Here is a 24,069-nt window from a genome sequence, read left to right as displayed (position 1 = left end):
ACTTCAAAAAATTGACCTCCATACTTATTTATTCAAATTTTACTATACTACCTTCATTTGCTTTGTTACTTTAGTTTTTTTTGTATTGGTATGTTTTGTTTCCTTTAGCTCTTTTAGGGCATACTACGTCTTTGATATTTTAGAATGTGATATAATCCTTAGTAAAACTCTACACACAGCAAACATTCACTGGATGCTTGTTAATGCATTATTGGTCTTTCCCACTATAAACTGTCTCATTTGTAGGACCTGTTTTGTCAGGCTCTGTACCTAGATGTGTAGACAGAATAATGTCCTCCCAAAGATGCCCATGTTCTAATCTCCAGAAACGGAGGAATTAAGATTGCAGATGGAATTAAAGGTGCCAATCCCCTTGGGATGGGGAGGTTATCCTGGATTGGCTGGGTGGGTTCTTATAATTAGTGGAGGGAGGCAGGTGAGAGAGAGAGAGTGAACCAGGGGTTGGTAGCAGGAGAGGATTCACAATATTGTTGGCTTTGTAGATTCAGGAATGAGCCACAAATAAAACAATGCTAGTGGCCTCTAGAAGCTGGAAAAGGCAAGAAAATGGGTTCTTCTCTACAGTCTTCAGAAAGCAGGGAAGCCCTGTCAACACCATGGCTTTAGCTCAGTGAGACCTCCAGAACTGAGATAATAAATGTGCTGTTTTCAGCCACTAAATTTGTGATAATTTCTTATAACAGACACAGGAAACTAATACACAACTAACATTTATTTTATAAAAATATTTAAAATGGGCCTTTATGGAAAAAATCTATTGAGATTTTGTTAAGTCATGAGAGACATTCCTACTCAGTTTAAATTTTTCAGAAGTGTTTTCTCAACGTGCGTATGCCACCTGATTATTAAATAGCATACAGCTAAAAGTCAGCTAAATGTGAACACCTTGGCATGATCCCAGCTAACCTCAGCTGCATCTCCCATCATTAATCTCTTCATTTGAGACACATGCCACACAACTACTTACAACCTTTGAAAACAGCTAAGCTCTCCCTTAAGTTTTGGCTTTTTCTCATTGCCCCTCTGCCCTCCTAACACAGGTTTTAAACCTGTTTGGCTTTCAGATGCTTCCTGCTGCCACTCTTGGACCTCGCTGCTCCAGCCTCCAGGGCACACCCCATCCTACCAACCTGCTACCAGCAGCAAAGAAAAATATATCATTTGTAATTTCCTTGCCCTGTACACACCTTAAGGTGAGCAAGAAAATTTAAATTTGAACCATGAGGGGAAATCATGTACATCCAGACAGGCCAATGTGGCAACCGGATCAGCAGCAAGTTCTGGGAGGTCATCAGGATGGACATGGCATTGACCTCACCGGCATTGGGGACTGACCTGCAGCTGGATCGCATCTCTGTGTATTTCCACAGGTGGGACTGTGCTTCTCGTGCTATCTTGGCGCATCTAGAACCTGGTACCATGGACTAAGTTGGCTCAAGACCTTTTGGCCATATCATCTGACCAGATGATTTTGTTTTTGGTCATTTTGGTGCAGGCAACAACTGGGCCAGGGGCCACTCTACCGAGGGGCTGAGCTGTTTGGCTCAGTCCTGAGTGTGGTGGGGACTGAGAGCTGAGAGCTGTGACTGCCTGCAGGGCTCCTAACTGACCCACTCGCTGGGCGGGTGCACAGGCTCTGGAAACCGTCAGCAACATCCGTGACGAGCATCCTGACTGCATCCTGAACACCTCAGTGTGGTGTCCTCACCCAAAGGGTCCAACACTGTGGTTGAGCCCTACAATGCCACCCTCTCTGTCCTTCAGTGGTTGAGATTACTCATGCGGGCTGCTGTACAGACAGTGTGGCCCTTCACAACATCCGCTTCCTCACCCTCAAGCTGACCGTGCCAACCTGCGGGGACCTGAACCATCTAATTGGAAACAAGCTGAGAGTGGGAACTGTGCCTTCGGTGTCCTTGGAACCCCAGGCTTTGCAGTGCAGTTCTCACTAGTTACTCAAAATATTGTGCAGTGAGTGGGAGAACTCCTCTAGCAAGCGGCTCCAGCTGTTTCAATAGCGTATTTCACGTGACTTCTGCATTTGGTTCTTTCTTGTTACCCACTCCTTTGGGGACATTTTAAGTTTCTCCCTTCTGATTGCCACGTTAATTAACATCCCATTTCCTTCTTCCTCTTACTGCCAGTTCCTGACGTGTGACCTACACCTGGGCCACAGCTTCCACTCATTTACATTTAATCCCCTGCATGTCTGGCTCCTGAAACCACCCTACTACTGGAATTATTCTCTTAATATCACCACCTGCTTACCCAGATTCAATAACCTTTTCTCAGTTTGTGTTCTATTAAATCTCCATCTTTAGACTCCCTTGATCTTTAAGCCTCTTCATTGTTCTTGTCCTTCTGCTCTTTTCTGGTAGCTTCCCCTTCACCATAGCTGGCACTTTTCCTTTTGATCCATAACTGAGGTTTATACCCTAATTTGGTTCGATGTCCCCTGCTCTTTTCCTAATGTACTCACGTGCTATGTCCTCTCATAGATTTAAGTGCCGCTTTACCTTTCCCTCACTTTTCACCTTTGCTTCAGTCCCATCTGTGCAGAACTAAATAACAATTTTGTTACCTGGACATCATTGGAAGCTCAACCTTCCTATACAAATATTATTTTGCCTGCAACCAGTTACCCTTCTGAATCTTCCCATTACTGCCAGGATAACTTCTGTAGTTTTAGTTCCCCGTCTTTGAAAACTTGGGAATAGCTTCATTTTTACTTTATCCATTAGATTCAATCATTCATAAAGAATTTTTATATCTATGATATAAATTATGTTAATATCCACAATTCTCTTGCCCTTTAATGGCTGTTAGTCACTCATCACTTTCTATTAAAAAAAAATTAGACATGATTTGAGTACAAATCCTGACCTTCTTTCTCTCTGCTGCACAGCCAAGGGCAGGATGCCCAACTTCTCTAAGCTTTGGTTTTCTGAGATTATCGAAGTGGGATTATAATACCTGAAATAGTAACTGTCTTCAGAGACTTTGAGAATGAGTTAATGTAAATATTTAGCACAATTTCTAACAAGTAAAAACACTCACTAAATAGTAGATAATGTATCATGTATTAAGTGACATTTTTTCACATTTTAACATCAGACATCAGATGGTTTTACCAATAGTGTGTCATAGATTATATGCCAGTTTATTTTCTGATTCTAGAATAATCAATAAACAATTACGCATTTTTCAATAGATGGTCTAAAATTCAGTGAATAAGGTATTATTTATGCTATTGTTATATCAACCTCTTAATGGGAATTTATTCCTTTTTTTCCTCCTTTTAAAATACGTATTTATTGATTTCAGAGAGGGAGGGAGTGAGGGAGGGGAGAGAGAGAGAGACAGCAATGATGTGGTATTGACCGGCTGCCTCCTGCACACCCCCTGCTGGGGATCGAGCCCTCAACCCTGGCATATGCCCTGACCGGGAATTGAACCTTGATCTCCTGGATAAATAGGTTGATGCTCAACTGCTGAGACACACCTGCTGGGCAGGTCTTTACTCCTTTTAACTTCTTTTAAAACAGTATCATTTCCTGTTTTGTTTTAAATGTATCTTTGATTTCAGTGAGAGGGAGGGAGAAGGAAAGATAGAAACATCAGTGATGAGTCATTGATCCGCTGCCTCCTACACGCCCCCGACTGAGGATCGAGCCCACAACCCGGGCATGTGCCCTGACCGGGAATCGAACCCCGATCGCCTGGATCCTAGGTCGACGCTCAACTGCTGAGCCACGTCCGGCCGGGCTCCTTTTAACTTTCTATGTAATATATTGCTGTGTCTGCGTTTTGTAAATGAAACTTATTCTACTCTCATGTTAAGGTTTTATGTGGTTCTTAAGTTCTAGAGAGCATTTAAAGCTGAAAACATTAAGTTCCTATCAGTGTACTGTGCTATTTTCCATCCAACTCCTCATTAATTTTCATCTTCTCTCCATTGCCCCCCAACTCTCATGCCTATTCCCACCCCCATATATTTGATTTTATGACTCTGCTCTATAGAAAATTCTCCCTCTTCTTACCTATTTAAATACTAATCATCCTTATGGATCAGACTCAGTTTCAATATATTATTCTATTAAGCTATTCTTAGTTTGAGAAAAGTTTACAAAAAAGTTCCACTCAACTGCTCACACATACATGTCCCAAACAATTTTTAACATATTATATGTATACATACACACAGCAGGATTAAACAAGTTTAGAATTTTTCTTTTCTGATTCCATTGATTAGATGAGAACATGAGATTGAATATATAATGTCATAGCATCATAAAGCCAGACAATGGCTCCCGTCATGAATTCATCTGAAATAACTTGCCTTTCTCCTTGAATCAGAAGAGGGCAGGATCACTGCCTCCCTTCTTCCATTATGATTATTCTGACATGTGGGCTTTATCCCAGGGCCTGTTGTGGGTACCGCTCATCTTTGTCCGTTTCACATTCATTTCTGAGAGCTATGTAAGAGCTAAAGCCAAATGTGAGAGTGGCTGTCAAACTCTGGTGCACAGTTGCCATGTCCAGATAGAGCTGCAGGCCTGGCAGTGGGCAGGGAGCTGGCAGAGGGGCTGCAGAGGACACCTGCTCCCTTGAGTGATGTTTGTTCCCTAATAAGAAAAGAATGGGCATGTGTCCCGAGTTTCACTTTCTCTGGGCATCCATAATAGGATGATAGTCAAGCTTTTGGAAAAACAAAATTTGAACTCAATAGAGTATGCAGTGTACTTCCAGATGAAATAAAGTATCAGTACTGACTTAAAGCCAGTTACAGGATTTATTTTAAGAAAAATATAATTTTGAGCAACCAGTCTAGAGTATTAAGTGATTTGGGTTAAAACATTGCTGTTAGTTGGAGAACAGGATTTGAAGTTTAGTATATCATTTGAAAAGTTATTTTGAACAAGCCTATATTTATGCATATTTATCATCTAATACTTAATGCCAAATGCCAAATAACAGGACATTAGAATGCTAGTGATGTATGTTTTTATCGATCATATATACCCTTTAAAGAGACTCAAACATGTTAAGTCGGTTATCTTTACGTAAATATATGCATTTTTATTTTAAGATTTTTTTTTTTTTTTTTTTACATCTCCCCCTGAGGTTCTCTTTTTCTCCATTGCTTTTTAGAGATAATGGGGGAGAGACAGAAATATCGATGTGAAAGAGACATATCGGTTGGTTGCCTCCTGGGGCTGGGGATCCAGCCTACAGCCACAGTATGTGCCCTTGGCCGGAATCGAACCTAGGACCCTTCAGTCCATGGGCTGACTCTAACCAGTGAGCCAAACCGGCTAGGGTTTAAGATTTTTCTAATCTTAATGCAACATTATATGTTGTTTTTAATTAAATATCTTCATATTGATTCCCTTTATGTTGCATCTATACTGCCTTTGATGGACTCGAACTCCTACTCTGCCCAAACTGTCGGAATCCAATCACTTTAAGTCATATTTTTGCTTTCCCACAATCACAAACAAAAATTTCTTGAAAATAGCTATAGGGATATTTTGAAATTTAAATTGTTTTAAAAAACTTATTTGGATCTGTTTAAATTTAAACACCATATTGTACTTGTTGTCAAAACAAGTTTACTGTAACTTACAGTTGGTATAACTTGTCCTTCGTTTAACTAAGGAACTCCGATTTTGTGCCTGCAATATTCTTTTCTAGATTAAGGCTCAAAGATAATTACTTTAACTAGCTCAAACAGGTAAGAGTAGTATACTGATTTTATTTTTAATGAAATGTATTATTGACATATTTATTCTGAATTTGGTTGGGTCCAAGAAGTAATCACAACTATTAACATGAGCATATGAAAAAGGAATTGACGACCTTGGAAAAGCCTCTAGAGATAGGATATGCTTTCTGCTATATGCTGAAGACCAATGAGTAAGACAGTGTCATGAGTAGGGCATGCAAAATATTTTTACGGCTGTGAATATTCAAGATTAACCAAGACAACCCAATCAGTTGGCTACATACAGTCACTGCTGCTCAACTGATGTCTTGGGCACACCCAGAGCATGGGACAGAGGGGTTCTCTGCCTCTCCTGCACAGGCAGACCTATTCAAGTGTCTATGACTCTTAAATGATTTTCCCTTTGCGATTTTATACATGTAATAGTCCACCTGATGAGCAAATGCAATTACAGAGTCAGGTCTCCTAAATATAAAAGGGTAGGGGAAATGCTTTCCTTTTGTCTTCATTCTGGAATCAAACTAACATTCTGTTCCTACATAATAAGGGTCATATTTCATGGACATGGCCTTTGTTTTTGGAAAATATGCACATTATAAGTGGTTATGCACTTTAGTGGTTTTGATTTCTCCTTAGGCCTCTCTCTCTGGCTTGCAAATGGGCACTGTGTCCTCATGTAGCTCACTGTGTGCACACACATCCCAGGTGTCTCTCCTTTCCGTGACACCAGTCATATTGGATAAAGGCCCACATGACCTCACTTACCCTGATTACCTATTTAAAGGAAAATTTCACTTAATCTCCAAATATACTTATATTCTGAGGTATACTGGGATTTAGAACTTCAACATGAATTTTCGGGGCACACAATTAGGCACATAATATGAAGGAATTTGTGGAACAATTTATAGTTGATTATGCTAACAATACTTCTGTTTAGCCATGATATTCTTTACTATAAATAATCGAGAGTATTCTCTGGCACCAGGAGCTTTTTAATGAAAAATTTAGATTAAATGCACATAAAATGAAACAAGTTTTTTAAAATTATACTTTGCATGTTTATGTAATTACAAAGCAGTGGGTCATCCAAGTCAAGACTTCCAGTGGGAGGAAGTACAGGCATACCTTGGAGATATTGTGGGTTCAGTTCCAGACCATTGCAATAAAGTGAGATTCACAATAAAGCCCTACGTAATCTTTTTGCTGGTGGAGGGTCTGGCCTTCAATTTGTAAAAAAGGTAAAACCTGCTAAGCTCAATAAAGCAAAGCACATTGAAGTCTATGCACAAGTCTATGGTGATGGGTTTTTTTTTCCAAAAACAGAATGAAAAGGCACACATAAAAAGTTAGTTTAAATAGTGATATTTCTCCTTGGGTATGAAAAAATGAAACTGTTTTCAAGGGTAGAGGTGGAAAAAGAAATTGACTGGGGTGGGGGTGGGGGTGGATCTCTACCTCCAGTATATTTCATAAAACATTTGTTTTAAATACTCATTTGGATGATTAATTTTGTATGTCAACTTAAGTGGTCCATAGGGTACCCAGATGTTTGATCAGTTATTCTAGGTGTTCCTATGGGGGTGCATTTAGATAAGACTAACATGTATATTAGTAGCCCGAGTAAAGCAATTGCCTCTATAAGTGAAAGGCTGCTTAGAACAAAAGGTTGACCCTCTCTCCTCAAAGAAAATTATCTTGCCCGACAGCCTTTGAACCTGGACATCAGCTCTTCCTTGTTCTACAGCAACGTGCAGACCTTCAGACTTGAAGAGATATTATACAGGCCCTGTAAGTTTCAGACTTACCAGCCGTCCTAACAGCATGGGAGTTCTTTATAATGAATGGAGGGAAAGAAAGACATCTGAAGCTGATTATCACTCACCCTCGATAGAAGCTTAATTTTTGTGTGAATTTTAGTTATTGTCTATACTAGAGCCCTCTCCTAAACTACTTAAGGAACTGATAGAAATAATGTACTGCAATAGATTTGTATTGGTATAACATGTCGATTAGCAGGGAAATTAGAGAAATCTTTAAAAGCACTCAGGGTTTAAGAATTGTGAAAGACATAGCGATATACATTTATAGATGTGAAGGATCATTTCATTTTTGCTCACAACAATGAATTTGTATCAGTTATTTATTACAGCTGTTAAAATGAAAACCACAGGCCCCAAATGGCAACACTCGTGCTAAAAGCCCACAATACCAAGACCAGACTTCAACCCAGATCTAATTGCAGTTTCAACGTCTCCAGAAACAATTGTTTTTCTAAATCCTCACCTGAGGATATGTTTTTATTGATTTTAGAAAGAGGAAGAGAGATACATCGATCAGCCGCCTCTCATACGCTCCCCAACCAGGGATTGAACACACAACCTAGGCATGTGCCCTGACCAGGAATCAAACGCGCAACCTTTTGGTATTCCAGATGCGACACACCAACCAACTGAGCCAGCCAGCCAGGGCAAGAAACAGTCTTAATCAACCAGTTAGGTGATTTATCACGTGGGCCCTCTCTACGCCCTGTGAAAAGAGGCAAACTGCATGATAAAAACCCTTCCCCCGCTCCTTCCCCAAAGTACAGACCTCGTGGTGCCAAAGTAATCCTTCCTTTTGTCAATAGCCCCCTTGCACCACGCTTCTTCCTATAAAATCCTTTTATTTTGTACCCTAGAACGCCCTTCTAGTTGCTACACAAACACTCACTGCCTCATTCTCAAATCACGTAATAAAGCCAAGTAGATCTTCACGTTTACCCAGTAGAATTCTGTTTTTTTAACCCAGCATAACAAGCCACCCTAGAACATACAGCAACATGAATTGGTTATTTTACTCACTCATATGCCATTTGAGCAGGACTCTGCGAGGCCACTTCTTAGCTCTTCCACACTGGACGGCAGGCTCTCCTTCCAAAGCAGCTCCTCACCACGCCGGCAAGTTGGTGCTGGCCCACGGCTGAGGGCTTGGCCTTCCCCTCTTTGAACCTCTCCTGGGCCGCCCGGGGCTCCTTCTCACACAGCGTGGTGGCTATGTTCTCAGGGCAACCCCAAAACTCAGGAAATAGAATTCAATGTGTCTTAAGCCCTGGGTCCGGAATAATACTACCGGTCAAGCCATCAAAGAGCCTAAACTTAAGGAGAAAGAACTTAAGCCTCCATCACAGTGGGAGGAGTGTGAAAGCACTTTGGAGCCCTGCTTTTAAACTGCCACAGTGTGCCCTCTGGCCACAAATTATTGATATTCTCTCCACATGTGAAATACACGTGCTTTCTTGAAAGACCCTAGAACACCTTACCCCCATTACAGAATTGGTCTCAGGCTCAGAGCCCAGAGTTCATTAACGAAACAGGTCCAGGTCCAGGTCCAGGTGAGGGTCCTTGGGGTTGGTTCCTGGGAGAGAGCTCCTTGACTATGGTCCTGCTAATCTGAAAACCTAGGAACAAAACAATATGTTATCTTCCCCATAACACATGTGGCAAAGCACAAGGGAACCGGTGTAAGATAAATTGCCAATGATGTTCCCATTAAAAGGGAGTAACTGGAGACGCACAGCAGTCACTGGTACCTCACTACTGTGAACTCCAGCTGGGCCTCTGTCTATTCAGGCTTTTGATGATTAGGCCTCAATGCTGCTCACCAGAAACTACTCACTGCTTTTCTTGTCTCTGCTCTTTGGACTCATGGCCCTGCCCTCTGAATCCTCACCAAGTTTCCTGCCCGTGAAAGCGAGGAATCCAAAGACCTCTTACCATTTTATTCTAAGCTAGAGTTATTCTGACCAGAACGATTCTCTTAAAAATTGAGTGGATTTTCCATAAATGTAATCAGGGTTCCCTCTTGTAGGCAAAAGCTGCAACCACCTGTTCTTTTATAAGACGTCCTTCCCTACCCTGGGCTCCCTGCAGAGCTTCTGTGAGACCACAGCTTTAAGACTGTTGGAAGCCCCATTGTGAATAGGAGAGGGTTTGCAAGACATGAATTTGGGATTCTTACAAGCCTTTCCCTCTATCTGACCGAGCCCCTGAGTTACCAACATTCTTTCTGAGATATTAAAAACAATCTTATAGTCCCCCACAGAATTAGATTTGGGGCATCAGAGTATTTATTATTTTGAGAATTGTTTTGTCACATGGAAAGGCCTGGAAAGAGAAAGTGTTTTATTTTTGAACTTAGCAAATTCTGGATCCTTTGTACTCAGCACTGCATTCCCTCACCTCACACCCTCTCTTCTCTTACATTTTTATCATAGCTGGCAAGAAGCAGCTATGTGGGATTTTCAATATTCTCCTAGATGGTTGAGTTTATTAGGTTCATTTCCTGTTCCACATTGGCTGCAGGACTCTAGGTTGCCAACATTCCCACCACTGTATAATAAGCATCCCCTTTCTTCCAGCTCTCAATAATAGGTCCCTCATTTTCCTTGAAACCCTCACCAACCTTAAACCTCCTCAAGAGCCTTTGGATTATTTTACTAACACTCATCTCAAGGCTTTTCTGGCTTCCATCTATGGCCCAACCCCAACCAATAACATATGTTGATTTTTCTTATGGGATAACCACCCCCCCTGCCCTTTTCCAGGTCACAGAATCTGTACTATTTTTTATTACTATGTAACAAACCGTCCCAAAAGATGGTGATTTAAAAAGATAATGATTTGTTGTTTGGCTCACAGATTTGCAATTTGGGCAGGGTTTAGCAGGGAGTTTGTCTTTACTCTGGAATAGGAGGAGTGCCATGTTTTAAAACCCTCAAAATGTCCAAATAAAATCAAAGAGATGCATATTAAAACTACAATGAGGTATCACCCCTGTCAGAATGGCTACCATTAACAAATCAACAAACAACGAATGCTGGCGAGGATGTGGAGAAAAGGGAACTCTAGTGCACTGCAGACTGGTGCAGCCACTATGAAAAACAGTATGGAGTTTCCTTCAAAAATTAAAAATGGAACTGCCAGTTGTCCCAGTGATCCCACTTCTGGGACTATACCCTAAGAATCCCAAAACACCAATCAGAAAGAATATATGCACCCCTATGTTCATAGCAGTGTTATTTACAATAGCTAAGATCTGGAAACAGCCCAAGTGTCCATCAGTAGATGAGTGGATAAAAAAGCTGTGGCACATTTACACCATGGAATACTAAGCAGCTATAAAAAAAGAAAGGGCTCTTACCCTTTGAGACAGCATGGAGGGACCTGGAGAGTATTATGCTAAGTGAAATAAGCCAGTTAGAGAAAGACAAATATCACATCATCTCACTTATATGTGGAATCTAATCAACAAAATAAACTGATGAACAAAATAGGTCCAGAGGTATGGATGCATGGAATAGACTGACAGATCTCAGAGGGGAGGTGGGTAAGGGTGATGGGAAGAGATTAATCAAAGAACTTATATGAATATACGCATAGGCCATGGACACAGACAATAGTGTGATGAAGGTCTTGGGTGGGGTGGGGGCTTGGTGGAGGGGGCAAAAGGGGGCAAAATGGAGGACATCTGTAATACTGTCAACAACAACAAATGAAAAAAAGTTGTTTCACTTCAGGGTAATCACATGATATTTTTGAACAACATAATATAGTAGTTAGTATATTATTAGAATTTTGAGAAGGAAATAGTTCAAACTCAAGGAATGGACCTATGTTTTTAAAAATTATAAATCTTTTTATAAATTATAAAATTATAAATCTTCAACTTATCACATCAAAAAGTATTATAATAATAGGTTTAAAATTGAAATGAGGAAATATGATTTTTGATGGATAGGGCATTGGATTTGGGACAGGAAACATACTAGGGGATAAATTCCAACTTCTTTTCTTGGAGCAGAATAAAGCCTAAGCTTCCTTCTGCCATGCCCTCCAGTACTTACATTGACCTCATCCAATATCCTCACCACATCACCTTCGTTTTCCTCTATTTCCCCTTTCAATCAATTCCCATGGAATCCTTTTCATTTGTTACTTGGTTTTGAACTAAGTAATTTTTGCTCGTTAATGGTTATATCTCCTTTGCTTTTTCTGGAACTTTGGCTATATTTCTCTCTTTCATTATCAATCTCTTTTTTTTGTTTGGATTATTTTTTGTTTTTCAAATAAATCTGTCACAGCTACAGACAGACTTAAGTTATGGAGTTTACCGAACATATGAGGGCCACCTAGCCTTCCAGACTCTGAAATAAATTTAGAAATTTTTCATTAGAATAATAGAGTGTTACACAGTCCACAACAATCACAGCATTCCCTTTAATGATTGAGGACATTTATATTCAAATCTAAATCTTTCCTCTGAAGGTAGCCAAAAAAGTCCCAAAGGTGCTACTTGTACAACCAAATAAACAGACTATGAAATTCCCATCGGACTCTGAAAGAAAACCATCCCATACCAATTTCATTACTGGTTTGCCATTGTATGAAGAGTTGACTTTGTGGGTTTAAGCTGAGACTTACAGGAAGGGGTAATATTTTGGTATGAATATGTCAGAGGAGGGGCTCAAAAAAAGTATAGTTTAAAAGTATATTTCACGGAAAGAAAAACATTAAAGGATCACAAGGAAAAGGGGGAGAATGGAAAGGCAGGGCAGAAAGGGTTTTATTTTCAGCCAAAATGAGAGAGAGAGAGAGATTGTAGATTTGATTATTGAGAAGGGTCAAGTTTTACCAAAGTGAGAAATACCTTATTTTTTACAATCACATATGCTTTCCAGAAATACAGTGCTTTTGTGATTGAAGAGGACCCTACAAATTCAATGTTTTCTATTCTGTAAAGTGATCGCATGGAATTAGATTTCTAACAGGAAGTCTAACTCTAATTGCCTGGGCTGCTTAGGAGTTTTATTAAGAATTCCAAACACTGCAGAAGTAATTTTCAAACATTTTTATTTCTGCTAATATTGTGATTCTTAAAAAAGACTTTAAAAATCTTTAAATTATGAAAGATTCATTGCCTATTACTTTGCTACGAATTCATTTATGAATTATGTGGGTCCTTTTGTATGCATTAGATTATTTGTTAGTTTTTATTTACTTTTAATTACCACTTTGTAAATATGTGACTAAATGGAAATTTAACAGAGGCTTTAGTAAGCCATCAATAGAGTAACAATGAAGGCATTTCTTTCTACACATCTGCAAGTTATTACTTAAGCACTCCAGAATTTATAAAGTTCATCTGTCTAGCCAATTGAGCAATATTTATCTAAAATATTCATTTCCACCATTTATACCTTACTTAACATGTATATCATGTATATATAATGTCTAGTGTTACAGTGATGAACATTATGAGTGCCCTTTCAGAAACTCAGAAGGGAGAACACCCAGGCTCCAGTCAGTTAATGAAATGAAGAATGACTTTGGATGACTAACCCTGGTGTTCCCAGCCCCACTCTCTGTGCTTCAAATTGGTGCAATTACTTCTATGACTATATCTGTGGGTTCTAAGACATTTACAGTTGGAATTTGTCGCTGCCCTTAAAGGAACTAGGAGACAAAATAGCTCAAAATATAGCAATAAAAAATGTAAAGACTATAAGTTTAAACAGAAAATCTAGAACTCATTGTAAATATTTTGGTTCCTGACCATTTTTCTTTTTGACCAACTGCCTTCCATTTTTAATATTTTTGCTTTGGATCTCATATCTGGTTTAATTTTGTCTATCCCAGACTAGAGTAATTATATGTTCCCTGTCTCTAAAATGCTTAGATAGTTCCAGATTCTATGTCTCAGCACTTTGATCACTGACGTATGACAATGCAGCTTTATCCATGTGTCTTTCTATTTGTGCACGAGTCTTGCTTTGGTGTTCCTGATCGGGATTCCTTCTCCCACATATCCATCCCCATTATACTAGATTGTTGCCTTAGTCACAAGAAGGAGGTGTGCTCTGTGTAATAAAATACATCTTTCTCAATTTTGTTTAAAGGTCACTATCTCATTGTGATAAGTTCAGTTCATACAGGAAAGAGATTTTACTTATTTTTAAACAAAATTTTTGAGTTTCTTAAGTTACCCATCTTGTTTATTTAGATCAGTTGTTTTTAACATTGGCTGCACAATAGAATCATCTGATGTTTAGATAATGTCTGAGAAATTTAAAAGCAATACTGATGCTAGTGTCTCACTCAAGACTACTTAAGTAAAACCTCTATTGGTAAGCCCTGGGCAGGACTATTTTTTATATATCTTAGATGATTCTGATATGAAGCATGTATTGAGAAACACTGTTCTAGATGAATGTGCCTCAAACTTACATGCACGTAAAAATCACCTGTGGATTTGATCAGATTATAGATTCTAATTCGGTAAATCTGAGAGCTATGTTTCTAACAAGCTTCTCGATGATTTCAGTACTGCTGGTTCATAAACCACACCTGGAGGAGTAAGGATCCAAATGAAAGTGGTTTAGCTAATTATGCGATTATAATTAAATAACAAAGAATTTACGAGACATATTGCTTACATAAATGCTGTGTGTGTTCTTTGGACTGTAATAAATATTTTAGGAAACTTTTTGTTTATGGTCACCGGACACTATCATTACTCTTGATGTTGTCCTTGGTAAGTACTTTGTTTTAAGTTCTCCTGATTTATAATTATCACTCACTTTCCCCCCGAAGTGTTCAGGATTTCAAAACACTTCTAAAATAGAAAATACAGTATGTTTTATTTCATTAATCTCTAACTAGGAAGGTATTAGTTTGCATGAGGACATGTGTGTAATGGAGCCTGGTAGGACTTTCTGTCTTTTCTGAACTATTTTCATTTAAGTAGCACCTTCATATCTCAGCGCTGAGATGACATGCCTTTTTTGTGACTATGCCGGGTAAGAGGAGACTAATCTCATTTTGTGATGAGTCTCAGTCTTACTATTGCCTTAAATCTTTTCCAGTCTCTTAAGTATTATATATCTCCAAGATATCAAAGGATGTCAAACATCTTGGAAATATCTGTTATTGTATGAGTGGGTGGTAATAAAAATATGAAACATGGTTAAAAATATAATTTTAGGAAAATTAGAAGAATAACTAAACTAAGTATTAAGTCTAGAGCTACTTTCTTAAAGGGAAAAAACACAGGTTAATCAATAGTAGGAGTCATTACCTGTTGAGATTTTAAAATCGAGACTTCCGACCACCCTCACTCAGTCTTATGCTTTCTGCCATTGGGTAGGATTGTCTGCCTTTCTAAGAATACTTGTTCTTGTTAGTTAATTATTTGATCCCGTTATGAATCCCTGCTCTCTACTCCTTGCCACTTAGTGCCAAGGAAATCACTTCTGCCTTTCCCTCTCTGAGTAACAGTGGCCAACCTTTGTAGACATTTTACGCTGCCCCAGCTAATGTCCTAACCCCCTTCTATCTGCTAATCCACTTAATATTCCCAGAAATCTTTTTTTTTTTAATAGATCAGAGAGAGGAAAGGAGAGGGAGAGAGAGGGAAACATCAGTGATGACAGAGTCATTGATCGAGCCCGCAACCCGGGCATGTGCCCTGACCGGGAATCGAACCCCGATCGCCTGGATCCCAGGTCGATGCTCAACCGCTGAGCCACGCCGGGCCGGGCCCCAGAAACCTTGAGGTGGGCATATTTTTCCACTTTACTAAAGAGGAAACAGCCTCATGTGGTTAAATAGCTTCCCTGAGGAAATGCTTGTAAGTGACGCCCTTGTGTTCAAGCCCAGGAGCCACTTCACCTGCAGAAGGGATGGTTACAGCGCTTCCTCACAGCCGCCCCTTACCCCGAGCACCTCGTTCATGCCCGTACAGCTCCCTGGGCAGCACATGCCCTAATTTTTTTCTATCTCTCCCAAGGCATAGCCTGCCTCCTAGAAGTTAAAATGAGGGGAGGTGCCGATTTATTTAACAATAGCTAACACTTATGTAACGTTTACTATGTGTTCAGTTACCGTCAAAACACTTTATGGGTATTAACTCAGTGCTGAGTTAGTGTTATTTTTATCTGCATTGCAGGTGAGGAAACTGAGGCACGGAGAGGCTGAAGAGCCCCTGACAGCTAGCAGCAGGGGGAGCATTAGCCCCAGCCATCACGCTCCAGAGCTGGTGCTCTTGGCCACCTGGCTTTGCTTGTCCTGGGTATAACGAGATATAGTCACCTTCTTGTCCTGTGGTCAACCTGACCTACTCTTTTCAAAGGGAAAACACACAAGCTCCCACATTGCTGCTTAGTGATTTATGGATGTGCAATTTCATCTTAGAATTTAGACATGTTTCCCACAAGTAGGCCCTAAGGAATTATAAGATGCCTGTTCGCATGCTATATAGCTGCTTTAAAATTCTGGCCACACCTTGAGTTAGGAAATATGGATTTAAGGTAAATAAAATCTCTGCAATCTTTGTCAGTCAACCTTGGGACTGAAGGGCTGAATAAATGTGTTAAATTACCATTTTATAAGCAATATAAAATGTGACTGGTAACAGTTTGGACAAGTCAAACAATCATTGCAGTGGGAGTGACTGCACATATGGGCTGGCTTTGGAATTCACACCCCTCCAATGCCACCACACACCCACCAGAGCCACGCCACTGAGGACACACACAGCTTGCAGGCTGCTAGATGCCTGCTCTGTTAGTACCCTTGCTCTCAAACCATGTGTTGCTGTCTGACTTCACTTTACACTTTTACAAAGTGAGACACAGGCAATTAACCAAAGATGCTCTATTTAATTTCATTTTTACCCTTACACTGGTATGCTAATTGAAATAGGGTATAAATTACACCAGTGTATAGCCACACGCCTAGGTGCAATACAGTGAGTTAAAAATTTTTCTGTATCAACTTTTTTTATTTCAAGAGAAAATCAGGTGTTATTTCCCCGAAAAACCTTAAGAAAACAATCAATTTTAAGAGAGAAGTCTAAGATTTACTATGAAAGCAAAGTTGATTTAAATTATGTTTAGAAGAATTGAGATACTTTCCTAAACAAACAGGAAGACTTACATAATGCTTTATTTAACTAATGGACTAGAACTACTTTTCTTCAAGTATCAGAATCTACATTTGAAAGAAAATGTTTGAAAAATTTTATTTTAACTATATCTTTTCCACCTATAATGCCTTACAATATAATCATATATACATTAAGATGATGCAATTAATTATCCATATTAAACATTGTTTTTGACATTTACCAATTTCAGAATAAATCGTATTTTAAAGAATAATAGCCTTAATTGTTCAAAAACGAATTATCTTTACTTTCAGATAACTGGTACTATGGAGAAATTATAAACTAATCAAATGCTGACATCTAAATTTTGCATGTAAAATACCTAGTGATTTATTAGTTTTTAAAGATAATTGTTGTTTTTCTCTAATGTTACAAAATAAGCATTTTTGTCTCAGCACTTTTCTTGAAGCCTTACTATATTTTGAACCCTCTAACTTATCAATCCAAAAATAGCAACTGCTACTGAATATCATATCATCTATCATATCTCATATCATATCATTCATTCTTCTTCTACAAACATCTTACTTTATATTAGTATTTTTAGTATTATTTGGATTGCTTAGTATACCACAAATTCTATGTAACTGCATAAACCTATAAATCTGAGCATTCTGAGTCTTTGACAATAGATGATTCTTAGTTAATATTGAAAGTCTTGCTATATTGAAACTCTCATGACATGTAAACTCCATAGTAGCCAATATGCTCTGTGTTGTGATTAAAATCCATGTTAGAGATTCATGGGTTTTACTTGTAGTCATGTAACTTCATCTAAACCACATCTATAAAGAGAACAGTTTCTTTCCCTGTGACTGCTAAATGTAGTGCAAAGAACATATGAAAAGTGCTTAGCATATATACCAAGAGCCCCCAAAATGTTAAATGTTATTTTTAACAAGTTAAGAGAAATTTCAGGAACTTAAAAATCATGACTCTAATCTGTGTTTTAGGAGGAAATCATTAGGAGCCTTGGTTGTTGGTATTAGGATGGCTTTTGCTGATATTATAAGTGATAGATTAAATTATCATTAAGAACAGCTTTAAGTAATTTAAAATTATCATATGCTATTTCCTATTTATATTATTGCCTAGGTATGTTTTTAATGTAGGACCATTTTGAAGAGAGAAGTTTACAGATGGAATCAGACTATTATTCATTTATATGTTATGTTCCCGCTAAATTCAATTTTTATAATCTTAATTGGTTCTTTATAGACAGTCTAGAGGAGGCAAAAACTAATCTCAAGGGTCAATATAACAAAAACTTAATTTTATAATGCACTTGAGTTACAATGAGGTATTCTGATACTCTTATAACTTTATTTAAATAATTTTTTTAGGTATATAGTTCCTTTATTATCCACATAGTTTCAAGATAAAATTTGCCTTGATGAACCTCATGTAAATTCTTTTCAGTAATCAATCCCACATTCAGTAACACTGTATATATTTAGGGCTCAAGTTCTATAAGTGAATATTTTAATATTTATAGGCTAATCTTTTTTTTTAATTTTATTTTTGTAATTCTTAACTGTACTTGGGGTTTGTCAGCATAATGGCCTGAATTTCACTATAATGATCTGCACACTGTATTTGTGTAGGGCAAACTAAATAGAAACTGGTGTCATAGTTTTAAATGCAGGTCACACCAGGTTTTCTCTAAAGTAACTAGGTCCTTAGAATTGCTTCTTATTGATGTCCTATGTAAAATATGAGAAATATACATTAACTTAAAACTATGAATTTAAATCAGAATCACATGCCATGTTTTTATCCACAAGAGCCTGCATGAAGATAATGTAATTTTCATATGATAAATGCTTACCATGTGAAAACAACTTTTGTGTAAAATTAAAAGTAATAACAAATGTTCAAATGTTCAAATTACTCTTTATAATCAGCTAGCATACAAGAATTATTACTCTCATTTTATACAATATTAGATTCTAGAAAATAAGGTGTTAAAACATTCAGTGGTTGAGAAAGCAAATAAATAAAGGACAACAGTCAAATGGAGAAAAAGAAAGAGATTCTAATTATCTAGCCCAGTATGTCAAATGAATAAAGTATGATGGATTCTGAAAATAAAATAATCTTCTATGTTACCAGGATAGCTTTATTAATATCAACACAAAATTAGCTATCCTAGAAGCAAAAATACCAACTTCAAGTTGTTGTAGAACCAAAGAATCCAGATAACTTTTTTTCCTCTGTGACTCTGCCTAAGTTCGAAACACACTGATCCCACTCTTGATTCCCTCTCATAGCCATGTGGGATGCCTATTATACCCTGGGAAAAGGCCTTATCGCTGGAAATGTAACATCTTTTGCAAATTGTTATTTTTTCCTTTTATACTGCACATCTAAATTTGCCAACTACTTCTACAGTCAGGAAATAGTGTTGGTGGGAGATGCGTAATATGGTAGCCATATCACTAAGTTTAGTTGAACTTAGAGCCAACTAAAACTAATGGCTATTTTTATTCTTCAGGTAGGCCCAGGACAGGAGAGTGAGGGGATAACAGCTGGTGCTACTTTATTCTCTGTTCATAGCACCCATGTCGACACAGTCCTTTATTTTTATTATTATTATTATTATTGTTTATTAAAGAGACTGCTTTAAAGTGTTTCAAATGTATAGGCACACTGGAAGTGCTCAATGGGGCTGTGTCCAAATTATTAATCCAAAAGCCATTTTGTTCCACCTTTCTGACCTTTTTAAATAGGAATGGCACCATCTTCCTTCCGTATGTCACAGGATGTCATAAAGATCATATGTGATAATGTATGCGAGTGCAATTGGTAAATTCCAATGTGAAATATATAATTGTTTTTGAAAAAGCTTTCTTTTTCTTCTAAATTCTCAACCTCCATTTCATATTATTTTTTGAAGACTATTTAGTAGACATTTGTTGACACTCTTTCTCACCTAGTCTCTAAGGAAGGTAAACCTAGAAATCAATGTTTGCACCCAGGGACTGAGCTGAGTTGGGCCTATGATCCAGGCCGACTCTATCAACTTTCTCTCAAAAATCTGAATCAAGTTATACAAAGCATCTTTCAGGCGATGTCCCTGGAATCATAGGATTACATTAAGTCGTGGGTAGAGTGTTCACCCAAATCCTCTGGTTAACTGAAGTTGTGAGGAAACTGAAAGGAAGAACCTTGCAGACAAAGGTTTCCTAGAGACAACGGAGGGAGAGGTAAGCGGAGCCTGGCTGCCTGAGGCTCTCGCCCGGAGGAGAGAGCTGCTGCCTCCCGACTTCCCGCATTTGGGTTCTGTGATTTTGCAATCTCAACAGGAGCCTCCCTTCGCTTAGGATAGCTGGTATGGATTTCGGTTCTTAGCGACCAATAATCCCTGACTAACTTCACGGAGACAGCTCACCCATTCTATAAAGCCTTCCTCAGTCACCTCAAACTGTCTGACAAGAATATAGCATTAGACTTATCTTTTCACTTCACTCTTATAATTCCTACCGTGACATCTCTGGACTTAGGTTTCACTTTTCACTTTTGTTTTTATTTTTTAAATATATCTTTATTGATTTCAGAGAGAGGAAGGGAGAGGGAGAGAGAGATAGAAACATCAATGATGAGAGAGTCAGTCATTGATCTGCTGCCTCCTGCACGCCTTGTACTGGGGATCAAACCCCCAACCCTGGCATGTGCCCTGACTGGGAATCAAACTGTAATCTCCTGGATCCTAGGTCGATGCTCAACTGCTGAGCCATGCCCAGCCGGGCTCATTTTTCACTTTTAGGAAAAAATATATTGTCCATCTTTCAACATAAGGTATCCACTATACTCAAATTTATATATATTTAACATTCATATTAATATACATATCTTAATGTACATATCTTTTAAATGGTTAGTTTTGTATCTATAGGAAAGAAAAACAGATTGTTATTTCTCGGAAATGAGGAAATGTTAGGATTCTGGTATACGTTTCTCTAGTAGTACAACTTATTTCTCTTTTCCTAGTTTTCTCTTGCTTCAGAATTTTATGCTTTAAAGATTGCCCAGCTAATGCAGCACTTGCTGGGAAGTCGAGGTATTATCTGTGCAGCTTAAATATTTATGAGTAGAAAGAAACTACAAGCTGAAGGGTGTGCCATTTATGAAAGCTTTAATGGATGTAGTTTAGACCAAACTGAAACCTGTTTGGGGAGCACAACTGCATTTGTTTAATGATACATGAAAATATTACTCTGCACTTGGCATAGCATCAGCAAGTAATTGGAAAGCAGAAAATGCCTAACTGTAGTTGGTGAGACTTTTACTGCTGGAAGAAAAACTGCTATGATTATAGCAGAAGACTATGTTAGCAAAATAACCGTGCTTCTGGGGCTTAAACGCGGGGAATATTATTGCACATATGTCATGACAATGCAGTCCCTGTCTTATTAAGTGTGGGTCTGGTCCCATGTGGGCAGTGGTGAGCAAATATTGGATGGTGTTGGCACTTGGCAGTGACACCTGCAGACACAGACATCACTGGCAAATATTGCACTTACTCTAATTCAGAACCACAGTGGCTTCTAATTAGACTTCTGAGACACAGTGGGATGGTGGATATTCACAGCTTCCATTTAGACTTAGGAGAAAAGGGGAGCGAGCATGTAGGAAGATTATTGGGGAGCCCTTGCATTTGTTTAATTGGTGTGTACTCTACCTATTCCCCCCAACCATTTTTTTAATGTTCTTTTCCTTGAGAGACAAAGACCACCTTAGGCTGAGTGGACCTCAGTGATTTGTTTCAAGTGTGGATAGCTCCCAGTCACATGTGATTGAATTTGCTCTTCTGTGTTTGTGGGTGGGTGGGAGGAGGACAGATGAAAGAGAAAAGAAAGTCAGGGCCACACTGCAGTGGGTTAAGGGTGAGAAGTGCCAACTGAGATTTCCTGTGTGGTCTGAATGGAGATCACCTCCATGAAAACCCTTCCCATTGCCCAGGAGAAGGAACCCTCTTGAAGTACATCAGGTTAGAAATGTTGGATCAATTCACCCCACCTTGTCAGCTTCTAGTCTTCTGGGCCAAACTGAAAAGTATGTAGGTAGCTACAAAACATCTATTCTGAAAACAGCCCTCACTCCTCATTAAACTCTGAAGCTCATCTTAATTATTTAGTAATTAAGAATTTAATGTGTGATAACAATGATTTTGATTAGATCTAACCAAGTAGTAGAACATCCATAGCTTGTAATATGTATGTATGTAACATATGTGTGTACATATAAACACACGTTATAATTTTCTTTTTCAATTCAGTGTTATGTACATTAAAAAAGTAAAATTATAAAAGCTATACATGCACATAGTTTCAAGTAATGCTACAGATTTGAAAAAAACCCAATGGTATTCTTTTCCCCTTTCTCAAAGTATTTCCCAACTCTCCCCACCTCTCCTCACCTCCAGACCCAACCATTTAAAACTTCAGTTGTTTCATTTGATATTTACCTTCATGTATCTAAAAATATGCCAATACTGCTATGTTTTGATTCTCTCTCTCTCTCTTATTTTTATTTTTTTGGCATGTTGCTTTCCCTTATGGAAGAATAGGATATACTCTTCCATATGTACCTGTTAAAGAAAAAATTATTCTGATACTTGTTAAAATGGTAAGGAAGACTTTATTCAGGACTACTATCACAACAGTGTCAAGACTATTACAACAGTGGAGAGAGATCGGCCTCATCTCTGAACACAGTGAAGACAGCAAGGGAGTTGTAGTCAAGGAAGAGAGTGAAAGGGTTGGTGGATGGAAAATTACTAAGAGGAAACATTGGGGGTAGAGGGATTCTTGTTGAACCAACTTAACAATTTTTGCTGAAGACAGCCCAGGGTGACCGGATGTCAAGAGTGAGGATGAGGAATTTCGTCAGATCAGTGATCACATGGGGGAATTCTTGATAATCTGATTTAGCAGGCTTATTGCTAGAATTTGGGCTAGGCAGGCTAAAGAAAGGGCTTAAGAAAGAGGCCTACTAGGAAAGGGCTCAGAGGAGCCTGTCTGAAGGAGAGTCTTTATCACACCCACTACACCTAAATACCCTCCTCTACCCAGATGGCTATGTAATAATTTTAATTCAATCAATAGACACATCTGTCTTATGATTTCACAAATATCGTCATAATGCACTTTGCTCAGCCATATTGAATGGTTTATTATGATTATATTTTCTTTACTTTACAACCTGTTGATTTACCTGAGCTTAATAATTACCTCATTTATTTGTTTTATATAATCAAATTATTCCCCCAAACCTCTTCATAAATATAAATTTCCCCTAGACGCATTCAAACATACCAGACTCTCTTTCCTTCCCTTGCTCCCTACATTTTTTCCTTTCTTGTCCCTTCCTTCTTCTTTTTCTTTTCTTTTCTCCTCTTTTTCCCCCTCCCTTTCCTTCCCCTTCCTTCCTTTTATTTGCATTTTTCTTTACCCAAGAGTAGTGCCAGAGTAGTGGTGCTGGGGATGACCAGGTGTCCCTAAGCACAGTGTGGACACAAAGAACAGGGATGCTGGGCCCTCATTTAGTACAGCCCAGCCCCATCCTGATGGTACAACAGGAGCTCACCCTGCACAAGGCTCTGCCCCTGACCCATGTCCATTCTCACAGACACTTGGGAGCAGGGACCGGCCTCTGTGGCCAAGCATGTGCCCTAGACTTTTTGGACTCACAGCCAGACCAAGCACTGTCATTCCAAGGTGTTATGTGAGGCCAAGAGACAAGACAGAGGTCAGGGAAGGTGAGCAGAAACGCTTGTTCTGCTGGGGCTGACCCAGAAAACCTACCTGTACCCCCCACTTTGCCTTGACCTTCTGCCAGCTTGACCCAGATAACCATTTGGACTTTGAAGGCCAAACAATGGAACAAGAAGGAAGTGACCTAGGTACCTGCTTCCACTCTCAAATAAACTAGGTGTCCTCAAGTCCAGAGAATTAACCAATGGCCAGTCTTTTTCAGAGTGGTGGAAGGGCATTCGCTCTTGGAAGGGGATCTGAGGATCTGAGAAAATCGTTAATTATTACACAAGCTTCTACACTACCTTGTACTGTAGCTTTTCCTTCCCTCCATAATCCCTTTCTAAAGTACTGACACTGCCAATTTTGGAGCCATTTGGGAATTGGGAATTGTTCATCAAATTAGCTCTTAGTTTTTCCCACTCTTGGCTTGGAATTTAGTTTTCTAATGCCCTTTAAGGTGTTTCCTATACCTTTGCTCCCTTTTTAAAAAAAGCTATTCTTGTGGAATGCCCCTTTTAGAAATAGTAGCAGTTTTTGTGTGTGTGTTTTAAAAACATGTTTTTATTGATTTCAGAGAGAGGA

This window comes from Miniopterus schreibersii (genome assembly GCF_964146895.1).
Source record: "Miniopterus schreibersii genome assembly, chromosome: 4".
Classification (NCBI taxonomy): Eukaryota; Metazoa; Chordata; class Mammalia; order Chiroptera; family Miniopteridae; genus Miniopterus; species Miniopterus schreibersii.
The sequence above is the reverse complement of the archived record's forward strand: the minus strand, read 5'-3'. Positions refer to the sequence as shown.